Source organism: Rhodnius prolixus, unplaced genomic scaffold (assembly GCF_049639745.1).
Source record: "Rhodnius prolixus isolate KJV_2025 unplaced genomic scaffold, Rpr scaffold_8, whole genome shotgun sequence".
In the NCBI taxonomy this organism is placed as follows: domain Eukaryota; kingdom Metazoa; phylum Arthropoda; class Insecta; order Hemiptera; family Reduviidae; genus Rhodnius; species Rhodnius prolixus.
Window position 1 is genome coordinate 7,733,194 of NW_027411593.1, and position 12,359 is coordinate 7,745,552.

General features: G+C 35.3%; 1 protein-coding gene across 2 annotated transcripts in view; it reads left to right on the top strand.

The window, feature by feature from the left end:
• The window catches only part of LOC141450795 (uncharacterized), a 243,359-nt gene that overhangs the window by 140,394 nt on the left and 90,606 nt on the right, over nucleotides 1–12,359 (top strand). The gene's annotated exons all lie outside the window — the stretch shown is intronic.

Consider the following 12,359-nt stretch of genomic DNA (forward strand, 5'->3'; position numbering starts at 1 on the left):
GTACTCGTATAGACCAATTTAATGTTAAGGGTTATTTCGTTTCATTTTAAGGGTGGTTTTCTCCTAACGGTTGCTAAGGGAAGATTTCTGATTTTGAGTTTATGTTAACATGCTTTTTTAAGGTCCTCTTAGTTTGAAGAAGGAGAATTGAAATCTGTTGTAACAGGATTTAGCCTAAATTAAGGATAAATGTGTGGTATAGGATATTCAGGATAGAACTTCTAGATTGATAGAACAGCTCATTAGGTTTTTGGAAGGATTTGATGCAGTAAAGATTACCTCTCTTAGCTGGTCCTTTGCAGTGAGACAATATTAGGGCTTTTAGGACTATGTAGAGCTTAATTTTGTTCTAGGGAGGCAATTTAGCCTGTGAAGCGATTTACCATGTACAAGTTAATCTACCAGGATGCATTTTTATTACACGGAGGAATAGTAATGTGTTTCTGCTAATTAGAGACAGAGAGAGTACTTGAATAATTAATTCTCTTTATTTATGCATAAAAAAGTAAGAGATTATTTACTAAATCCCTTAATTAGTAACATCAAGCATTTTACATTAACGATCCCAGCTTCCTTCATCTTTTTTTTCCAGTTTCCAGTTATGGAAACAATACGTCAACTTTTTCTCTGTATAGTTAATTACTACTCTATTCGCATTACCAGTTTGTCTGGAATCATTGTGATGTGCAAATTCTAACCTTTTGATGAGAGATCTTGACGACCGAAAAAGCTGGAAGAGGTAGTTCATTAAAATTTAGTAAAATTCACTTCGAGTAGTCTGGAATTTAATTTTCAGTTTATTTATAAATGACAAGAAGGCCGTGATGTTTTAACGAGCACCATGGAGGTTCTATTTTTTCATTTATTTTATTATTTTTAATTTCTCAAGTTATTGATAATTGGACTGGCTCTTTTATATTAGCGAGTAATATTATTCCTAAATAAATACTTTAATTAAACATGAATTTTGCCTTAACTAAGTTAATTTAGACTAAGATTTTGTTTTATAATTAAAAGCCTGTTCTGATTTAATCTTGAACTTGATTAATATTCAAGATTTTTTTTTTGTTACGCAATAATTTCGCAATTAAGCTGAGTCAAGATTTTGATTGGATGTTATCACTTGTTTTAGGGTTATCAAATTTTTAAACAGAGATATCCATTTTATAATATAACTAAACAAACGATACAAACTTCTAGCCAGACTACTTGACAAACGCTCTAAAACTCACACTACAGAACAAATGACGACTCTACAGGGTGAACCAGTAAGTATTGTCCATAGGCCTACTGTGTGTAGTACATTTAAAGTGGAGTACAATGACGTATTGGCCAACTTCATATTTTCCACTGTTCTTCAGTGAAGTCACTTTAATTTTTTTTTCTAAAATCATTACTTTTTCCCAATAAAAATGTTATTACTCAAAAAGTTTTAGTCCGAATTCGATTCTGATGATACGGTTAGTAAGACAGATAAATTTTTTAAAAATTAACACCATTTTGAAGCATAAGTTATTCTCCAAACAGCCTCAATTCATTAGGCCCTTATGTGATCATTATCAGACCTAGGTGCTGGCACTTTTTATAAAAGTTTCCTTGTTTAATGGGCTTCCAAACGGTATATCATTTTCCAGGATTCCATTTTATCTAGTGCCAGCACCTAGTTCTAATAATGATCACATAAGGGCCTAATGAGTTTTCTTAAAAATTTTAATTACTTTTATTTTTCCAGTATCCAGGAGGAAGATTGAGGCTGTTTGGAGAATAACTTATGCTTCAAAATGGTATCAATTTTTAGAAAATTTATCTGTCTTTTCTAACCGTGTCATCAGAATCGAATTCGGACTAAAACTTTCTGAGTAATAACATTTTTATGCAAAAAAAAGTAATGATTTGGGGAAAAAAAATTTAAAGTGACATCACTCAAGAGCAGTGGAAAATATGAAGTTGGCCAATACGTCATTGAACTCCACTTCGGATGTACTAAACACAGTAGGTCTGTGGACAATACTTACTGATTCACCCTGTATACAGCTCTTCTCACACCAATATGGACTTACGGACTCGAGCTTTACCGGAACAGCTAAAAAATCCAACATCAATAGACTGCAAAAACACTCCAATCCAAAATACTCCGCCGCATAGTAGACGCTCCCATTCTATGTTAGCAACCACACACAATACATACAGATTATTCCAAATTCCACTTATCTCCGAGAACTTGCCAAAATCCGAAATAAAAATTTTCATCAAAAACTCTCATTTCATTTTCCCAACCCTTTAGCTGCAAACTTGTCTTCAACTACACTACCCTCCAAGACTCCTCGAAGACGGCTGAGGCGCCGTTGGCCTCGTGACCAACTGGGTGGACTAATGGCGGTCATCACTGGATGACCGTCATTCAAGTCTGCCACGTTTATTTATTTATATACATTTATCCCATTTACTTATTGCACCCTGTAGGTACAGGTGTAAATTTCTATAAAAGGATAAAAAGATATCCATTTTGTGATCCTCTGAATCCAAAAAAGTTGTTTTTTGGGGAATGGTCGTATTTATGGGAACTCACTAGCTTGTAAATAAATTACATTACATTAATTTCCATCACTTCCGCTTTCTATAAGAGAACGGAAATAGAAAAACACTCTAAGAAATTAACAATCAAATAAAATGTTTTATTACTTGTTGGTATACTAAAAACTTGGTAGTTAATGCTACACTATCATTGGCTCTCCCCTCCAAAATAAAAAAAGCTCTGGTTATGATGTTGTTTGCTCACTAAATGGTGTTTTTGTGGTAACGAAGCAAAAACATTAAATTTGGTTTGAATTGTGTGTTTATAATATTTGTGTGCATACAAGAAACTGGATGGTAAATTGAAGGGTTGGGGTATAGAGAGATACGTGAACTTCTTGTGTGCTTAAGGGCCGTCTCTCTCTCAGTAACTTCGCCAAAATAACTTTTTGTAATCATAACTTGCGCCCAAACTTCGATTAAATACATTTGTTCCTCACAAAATCTATGGCCTTACCAATTTCGTTAATGAAAATTGTGAGCGATAAATTTTGTGCGGCCATCTTGGGTTGTGAAGAAGAAGAAGACTGACCAAAAAACGTGAAATAGTTTTTACTTTCTCTGACCCACCTTAAAGGGGAAGTAGTGTAATCCTAGAAAATTTAATGTTACGAGCTGTGTTATTTTAAACTTATATCGTCAATTTTCGGTTAACATTCAATTTTTGTACTCCATTTTACGGCTTTATTGATTATATTGTTGGTTACAATTGCTGTACTACCTTTTATGGATGGTAAGAGAGACAGAAATAGATAAAAATAAATGCGAAATTACCCATTCTTGGTGAATCAGATTTCAATAAACTGAAGTAACTAAATTTGACAGATCACCACCAACTTCCTTTGCTCCTGTATAAACTATTCAATCCGGATTAGGAAAAAGAACTAGAAACAATCCTGAAAATAAGGTTCTTTGTTCATTGTTTACTTCATTCCTGTTTATATTTAATGTTGTTCTCACTGTTTGCTGCCATCTGTTGTCAAATGTCTGGCCGAACAAACCTTCTGTGTTTGCTGCATAAAACATGAAGATTTACTTTAGTCCCAAGTAAGTCATGCTACCATTTATCATCTTATAAATGCTCAAATGAAATTTCCGCCGTCTTCTATTTTATCTAATAACTAACAATCCGACATCTGCTGAGAATTGTTGAAGTGGAATTCGATTAGAAAATGTGTGGTTCCTGTTTTGGCCTTCCTGTTTATTGTATCCAGACCGGTAACGGACTTACATCCATCATCATATAGTAAAAAAAAAAAAAACTTAGCAACTTAGTCTGACAGGTGAAAATTTGGTTCGGAAAGCAAATTTGGCCTTAAATGTCCAACGCCATCACGCCAGCAACTGGTTCGGGGACAGATTATTGGGGAGTAAGGCTTGCAATTTAGCCAGCAATTTATCCTTCTCATTGCTCCCCAAAATTCCCATATTACTCTCTGGCTACCCAGATAAAAAAAGAACTAGCTTTTCCCCGCGTTTTCTAGAAAAACTTACTAACACCAGTCTGTAGGGCGCCACGGTAGCCGAGCGGTTAGAGACCAATAGGTATTGTGGTACTGGGTTCGATTCCCGGTCTTAGGCCTTGGATTTTATTTAATGGTTAATAAAAAAAAATTACAGTAAAATATGTTTGCTAGTCGCCTCCGCCCACGACACCTAATTGGTAGTTGGACGTTAAGCCCCGCCTGAAAAAATAGGCGATTATTTTTACTTTACTTTACACCAGTCTGTATCCGCAGGCTGATTACCTGAACAGATGCACAAACCTCTTTTACCAGCCATGAGTTACGGTGCCAATCCATCTGTAAATAAAACAGAAGCATAAACCTGGTCCTGGAAAACAGAGGGTTCACGCGGTTTAAATTGCTATTGCTAAATTTTGGAAATTGGGCTTTGATTTAAAAAAAAAACATTGAAAACTGTAAAAATTTTCATTTTTCCAATGTTTACAATTTCGCGCAAGAGAGAGAGAGAGGGAGGTCAAGCATTGTAAAAATTTAATCTAAAAATTCGGACTGCACACTCTGAAACTATGTATGTACAACTGTGAGACAAATGTACGGACAGACCAACTGGGCGGATGTTGTTCCCAGGTGGTGTACGCGGTGACAAAGCAGGTAGACCACTTGTCCAATTTCTCACCTAGAATGGCCGGACAGCTATGTTGTTTGCTATGGTTGTACAATATGTAGCCAGGAGTTACCCCGAATTGTGTTTTGGTGTATTTGCTCTTACACACACGTGTAGCGGGTGGTCCCAGTTACTCCTGTATTGCTCGAGTTATTATCATTTCTGTTCGCTCTTTTATCAACACTCGAACGTACATTACAAAATTGGTTTTGATTTTTGGAAATCTATGCACTTCTTGGTAACAATTTGCTCTTTTAGAATTTAGAACAACAACAAAGCTGGTGTGTACAATCACGAGATTTTCCCTTACTGCCATTAATTTTTTTTTTCCTTTATTCTTAAATTCGCAACTGCGTAATCCAAAACAAAACAAGCAAATATATCGTATAGTACATAAATGTGATATAGAAAAATAAAATAAAATAATATATGAAGTAAAAACAAAGTAAAATAAAGTAAATAAAGTAAAATCACTGGAAAAGCGTGAATGAAGGCCGGCCATCCAACGATGACCATCATAAGTCGGTTAAAGTAAATACGAAGGATGCCCTTGTTTATCTTTCGACCAGGCGATCTCGAGGCTACCGGCGCTTCAGTCTGCGAGGAGGATTTGACGGGAGGTTACTGCAGGACAGGTTGCTGATTAATGGGATTATGATGTTGGTAAAGTTTGGAGTGGAATTTGATGTAGCGGGGACTGGGCAAGGTCAGAAACAAAATGGAATTCGCAGGTCGGTGTGGATGGTATGGTTGCTCACGTATTTTTTTTGGACTGGAGGGTTTGGATTCTGTTTAGGTTCGAACAGCTTAGCTGTTCCGTACAGTTGCAAGTCCGTAGCTCCAGATGGGAGCGAGTAGGGCAGTGTACAGTCGTTTCTTGTTTGTTACAAGTCAGTTTAGACTGTTTGTCAAGTAGTCTCTTGAGCATTCGAAACCTCTGGTTTAGTTCCAAGTCGTTTGAGTCTAGTATGTGGATTCCATGTGAGTAGCTTGTCAAGGTATATTCCCAGATAACGAACCGTATCCGCTACAGGAATCGGAATGTGATTCTGGTATACTGGAGGAAGTATACTGCCATTACTACAATTTTAATTGATAAATTCCACCAGAAAAAGAGAAAATTTAGTTTTCTTACCCCCTATAAAAATTAAATGAAAAATGGAGGGTACATTTCCTTAATGTTGCAAGTACAAAGAGATCTAGATCAGATCTGTTTCAAAGATTGTACAGAATTAAAAATGCAATGATAATAATTATTATTATTTGTATCTGTGCAACAACCTTTTATCAGTTCTGCAAAAGTTTTTTCTTTTAACCAAAGTTGCGGGGGGCCCTGAATGAAAAACAAAACTTACTTTAAACTTTCCCTTTATGAAAAAGTAATTTTTTAATTTTTCTCAAATCTTTTTACAGTTAAAGTAGAAGTTAATTTCCCTCTTAACAGAATTATTAGACAAATTAAATTTTTCTTTACCACTGAATTAAAAAAATTATTTTCTTTTACACAAATAAAGGTTTATTATTATTATTATTTTTTAATGATTTAAGGCGCGTCAACATCTCAGGTTATTGGCACCCGGAGCTTTTTTCAGTGCATAGCTGGCCTCCGGACAGTGTCCTCTCGTTACAGACAACACTGTCCATCAACGGACAGTGAGCTGTAAGAAGCTCCTAGGTAGAGAAAATCTAAGGGTCAGCAGCTGGATTCGAAGCCGGGACCTCCGCGTGGGAGTCCAGTATGCTAACCTCACAGCTAATCTCTTCCCTCTATATTATTATTATTATTACTACTACTACTATTACTGAACCACTTTTACCATTAAAAAATGGAATTAAAGTAATTAAATAGTGAAATCGTGGTTAGGTCCCCACAGTGATAGATAATTTCTTTGATTTTCACCATCGTAGCGTGTTTATGGTATCCTTTGATCGGTTTTGGTCCATTGATGATGAAAGACAGTCCATGGAGTACTTCCGCTTGATGTATTTTCTTTAGACTTTATTTTGTCAGCAACACATTCAATTCCCGTTTAACAGCACCCAAGAGATGGGAACTACAGGAGAAAATGGCACTTTAAATGGAATATACACACTCCCTATCCCAGAAGTACACTGAAGGGTTTCAAATAAAGGTTATCGATCTCAAAGGAAGAAAGTATCTGTACGATTAAAAAAGTATTTTCTCTTAGTAGAGAAAGTGGGCAATTAATAATAATATATCTAATCTCTCTTGTTCTCTCATCCTAATTCCAGTCAGACTTGACACAGGTATCTAATTAAAGGTGTACACTGAGTTACTTAATCACCCTTCAATTGTCTAGTAACAGTTTAATGATCATAGCTAGGTAAATTTTCAGCTCTGTAATTATGTTAACATTTGGCTTAAATCAGATAATTAAATTAGGTGTAGCCAATTAGTGCAAGGCTTCTGTAGGCATATTGGCTTACCTGGGATTAGTATATAGCTAAGTATTGGCTATGTACTTGGGATTTAAAGGAATAAACTTAATTTATTATGATTATTGCAGTTAATTTCTATTTAACAATTTGTGAATTATTAAATTGACAAGTTAAGCGTGGAATTTAGTTTTTAAAAAAAAAACCGCACAGTGTGCGGAATTAAAATCACGACAATGACGTGGTATACACGTCGAACGCAGGGCAAAAACAACCAAAAGTTTACGTGATAATAGTCACTGCAATCGACTTTTTCTGCCATTTCTGGGGCTTGAGATTACTAGAGCATTCTGTGCTCATTCAAAATCTTGCACCGCTTCACATATGCATTACTCTAGTTAACTAGAGACGCAAGAGCTTTGAATTCTGTGCAAAATGAAATCGTTATATGCTGCAGTTTTCTTGAGTACAGATCCATAAGTTGAAAAGATATTGAGAGTTGAAATTTTTTTGGGTCTTGGTTTTGCTGTGAAATGGGGCCCACAGTAAACAACAGATTATTCGTATGAAATTCTGTGCTCTTACACACTCTGTTTTACTGAGTTGTATGCTATGGTTTTCTTGAGTACAGGTCCATTAGTTGAGAAGATATTGAGAGTTGAAATTTTTTTGGGTCATGGTTTTGCTGTGAAATAGGGCCCAATTTCAACTCTCAATATCTTCTCAACTAATGGATCTGTACTCAAGAAAACCGTTGCATAGTACTCAGTAAAAGAGTGTGTAAGAGCACAATATTTCGTACTAATAATCTGTTGTTTACTGTGGGAATTATAAGGGCCCTATTTCACAGCAAAACCATGACCAAAAAAAATTTCAACTCTCAATATCTTTTTAACTTATGGATCTGTACTCAAGAAAACTACAGCATATAACTTATAACTCAGTAAAGTGTAGTATATAAAGGAACAAAATTTCATGCCAATAATGTGTTCTTAACTGCGGGAGGTAGTTGTAGGTCAAGGAAAATCAATTAGTAAAGCTGCTAAAAAGCACCCAGTCGCTCGAGTTACCCTACAGTACAAAGTGAAAGGTAAATCTACAGTCAGCAGACGAATGGAGCCATGTACAGTAGTTTTGTGGATCACGTCCGTTGCCAGAGCTGGGTTTCCCATCACTAAAAGCCTTCTACTGATGAGTGTGTGGTAACTTATTAAAAAACTAGATTCAATAATAACCTACCAGGTAAATCTTGGTAGAAAGCATTCCGGAACCGTCATCCTATCATTGCAAGAAGGATAAGCGAACTGTTTCTTGAGCCAAAGTCACCAATACTAGTTTGAACGTTTTGTATAATGAAGTTTCTCGATAACTGAATGACGCAGATGCCCTAGAAGGTTTGAACGAAATTAAAACTCTCCGGTAGGATAGTTGTATAAGGGTTGATCGTCAATAACTGCATGAAAAAGCGTTATGTTGAAAAATATTACATTATTTAGGTAGGCCAATTTAAAAACCGATTGTTATTAATTATGAATATGGCTGATTTTTTTGTTAAAAATCTAAGTGGAACAGTGATTTAGGTATTTTGAATTTTTAGGTCGTTTCAGGAATATACTTGTTGTCAATCACTGGTCCCACCCCATGTCAAACACTGGTACCACCGAATATTCGGTATGTCAATCACCGGGTCATTGAAATACTTTAAAAAAAGTAATAATTTTTGGTTGACATAAAAATCGAATTTACTGAATACATAATACAATCTAATGGAGCGGCACAATTGTACCAACCAACACCTGGAGCCAAAATAACGGAAGATATTCTAAACGAAACTCGAATTTTTTTTAATGCTCTAAATTACCGATCCCTTCACCCTATTTGTTTTGTGTGAGTGCTTTTTTAAACTCATTTTTCGAAAAAAATAAGCATACGCTTAAAAAACCCCTTTAGTCTGTTGTTTATTTTAAACTTCTCTGTCATAAACCTATTTATTTCAAACATTATTCTGAACAAAATTATTATTTAACAGTTCTGAGATCTGAGTATATCTATACCGATTTAAATCTTTTAAATCTTTAGATCTTTTAAAACGATTCCTCTTTTTTTTTGTGATGGTGCGGATTTCAGCCTCGTCAAATTCGATGATAGGTGGGGGTAGAATGGTGCTGATGGGTATGGCTTACAGCTTCGTTGAACTCGATGATTACCCGGTGAGATTTGGAGGTGTTTGAATCTGGCACAATTTAGTTGCGCCAGAACCGCCATTTTCCCTCTACTACTATACCTTATATAGTTATTCCTGTTAAGCCGAAGATATCTGCATAAATTCATCCAGGGTCAATTCATCATTTCAGCAGCTAAATATTCTGCAAAACTTTGCTAATTAATCTTCGGATTTTTTATAAACAGTTTCCATCGAATATTGCTGAAAGTGTTGCTGATTTTGCCCTTTCTTTTTCTAAGCTCTTGTACAAAGAGTTACCGGTAATCCGGGCAGATAATAATTTCATGATATTTTGCACTAAAATTGCTTTATTGGTACGCCACTGGATCCATCATCATATTTCAGAAAAAAAGAAGTTTTATCTGACTAGATGCCCTATTCATATAACTTTTCTCTAAAGGCAGATTATTTAATTAAAACTTAGTACCAATCTTTACTTAGCAGTTAGTGCTCTTTATCAATTCAGCTTCCCCAGATGGCCCAATTTAGAATTAGAAATATTTTCGGTGGGGAGGAAAACGTACAGCGTGGGGTGTTTTTTTTTTGCTAATTATTAAGAGTTTCCCAACAGAATATTTGCTTTTCTAACAAATCACGATCAATAGAGTATTCAGGTAAATGCCCTTAAAATAAACTCCCTGCAGTGTACGATGTTTAAGGTAATATTTTTATTTGTCGCGTTTAAGGAATGCGTGCTCTGATTATAATAAAGTAGGGATAAAATTATTATATACCGGGTGAACCAGTAAGTATTGTCCATAGGCCTACTGTGTGTTGTACATCTAAAGTGGACTTCAAAGACGTATTGGCCAACTTCGTATTTCCCACAGTTCTTGAGTGACGTCACTTTAAATTTTTTCCCCTAAAATCATTACTTTTTTTTCCAATAAAAATGTTATTACTCAGAAAGTTTTAGTCCTTATTCGATTCTGATGATACGATTAGAAAGGCAGATAAATTTTCTAAAAATTGACTTTATTTTAAAAAATCCTACTGTAAAATTGACTACTAGTCCATCTAAAAGAGTTTCCAATGAATTAAACAACTTGAAAAACTAACACTGTTGAGTGCTCGTGAACACGTTTTCTTGTAAAACAAACGTAATTTCTCGTACGAAGATAAAAGGAATCCTGGAAAATGATATACCGTTTGAAAGCCCATTAGGCAAGGAAACTTTTATAAAAAGTGGCCAGCACCTAGGTCTGATAATGATCAAATAAGGGCCTAATGAGTTTTCTTCAAAAATTTCGATTGCTTTTATTTTTCCAGTATTTGGAGGAAGATTGAAGCTGTTTGGAGAATAATTTATGCTTCAAAATGGTGTCAATGTTTAGAAAATTTATCTGTCTTTCTAATCGTGTCATCAGAATCAGAATTCGGACTAAAACTTTCTGAGTAATAACATTTTTATTGGAAAAAGTAATGATTTTAGAAAAAAAATTAAATTGACGTCACTCAAGAACAGTGGAAAATATGAAGTTGGCCAATACGTCATTGTACTCCACTTTAGATGTACTACACACAGTAGGCCTATGGACATTACTTACTGGTTCACCCTGTATATTTATGGAAAGTTTAATTATACTTGGGATCTGACTCCATTGATGTAGCAATAAAAAAGGTACAGTTTAAAAAAAGGTAAAGATTAAAGTTTGTTTTTTTTCTTTCTTTGTGAGAAATAAAAGTGGAGGATAAAGGAGGACTGCCGCATGTTACTGGGAGAGCACATCCATGGATCTGTTAGATCGGTCTACTATATATATATGGAATGGTAGTTTGGTGTCCTAAAGTACTATATTCTGCAGCTTCTTTCTTGAATACAAACAACCCATTTACTTAGGGAGAACTGGGGATCGATGCCCATTCCACTTACTCTCCAGGAAAATTCCCCGTTCCTATCCTAATTTCCTGCCAAACTCCTTTTCTTCTTACCAGTTTACTTATTTTCTATCCTCCTTTTTTCTCGTCTCTCTCTCTCTCTCTCCTTTTCATTCTCATCCTCCTCCACCTTTATCGTCTTCTTCTTCTTCTTCTTCTTCTTCCTTTTCTGTTAAGTCCAATTTCTGCCTCTTAAGATGGTACACTTCATTTATAACCTGAGAACAAAAAAGAATAAGAGCAAAATTATCTTGTAGATTCCATTCTATTGTTACAGTAACTAAGCTTTCTCTTTATCTCTCAGGGTGGTCTTCCCCTGCATCTATCTATCTCCGTATTTCTCTTTCATTCCTATCCTCTTAACCTCTTTATCGCTCAATCACCATCTCCCTCATCACTCTCTCTCATCTTCTCTTATAATTGGTTTATTGTTTTGTGTCATTGGTAATTGGATTACACAGTTACGTGTTAAAGTCATTTAATCAATTTTCAGCTGGGAAATGTTCAACCTTCTTTGTTCAACACTTTTCCTTTAAAAAAAGAAAAAAGGAAGTTGATAAAATTTCATGGAGCCGGAAAAAAGACATCGAAATATTTAGAAATTGTTTCCGTCTCGCGCTACATTTGCCTGCAGTTTATCAAGTATGGAAATAGCAAGTACATATAGTCTGAATTATAAGTAAAGTTGAAATCTCTATATTAAACTGATAAATATATTTCTGATAATGGATGATAGTCTGAAACAAGTCTGAGATAAAACTATGGCAGATCAGTTACCTAGACATCCATGGTTTAAGGGAACTGTCACTAATAAATGGGTTGTTACGACAATAAGCAGGATGAAAGCGAACCACGCGGTGTGCGGATCGTATCTTCACAGGCTGAACAAAAAGGTCCTCTCTCCTCTTTGCGTAGATTGCAATAAGGAGGAGGATTTCAAACATATAATAATGATACGTCCACGTTATGTGGTAGAAAGGAAACGAATGTTTGACGACTTAAACAGGTATTTAGATGCACCATTTCGCTACGAAGACATTATATTCTCCACCAACATATACGTGCTTAAGTCTATAGCAGAGCTAGCAATGAAATATGAATGTATTTAAAAGCTATAGCCGATTAGAATGAATGGAAGAAAATGATTAGAGAAGGA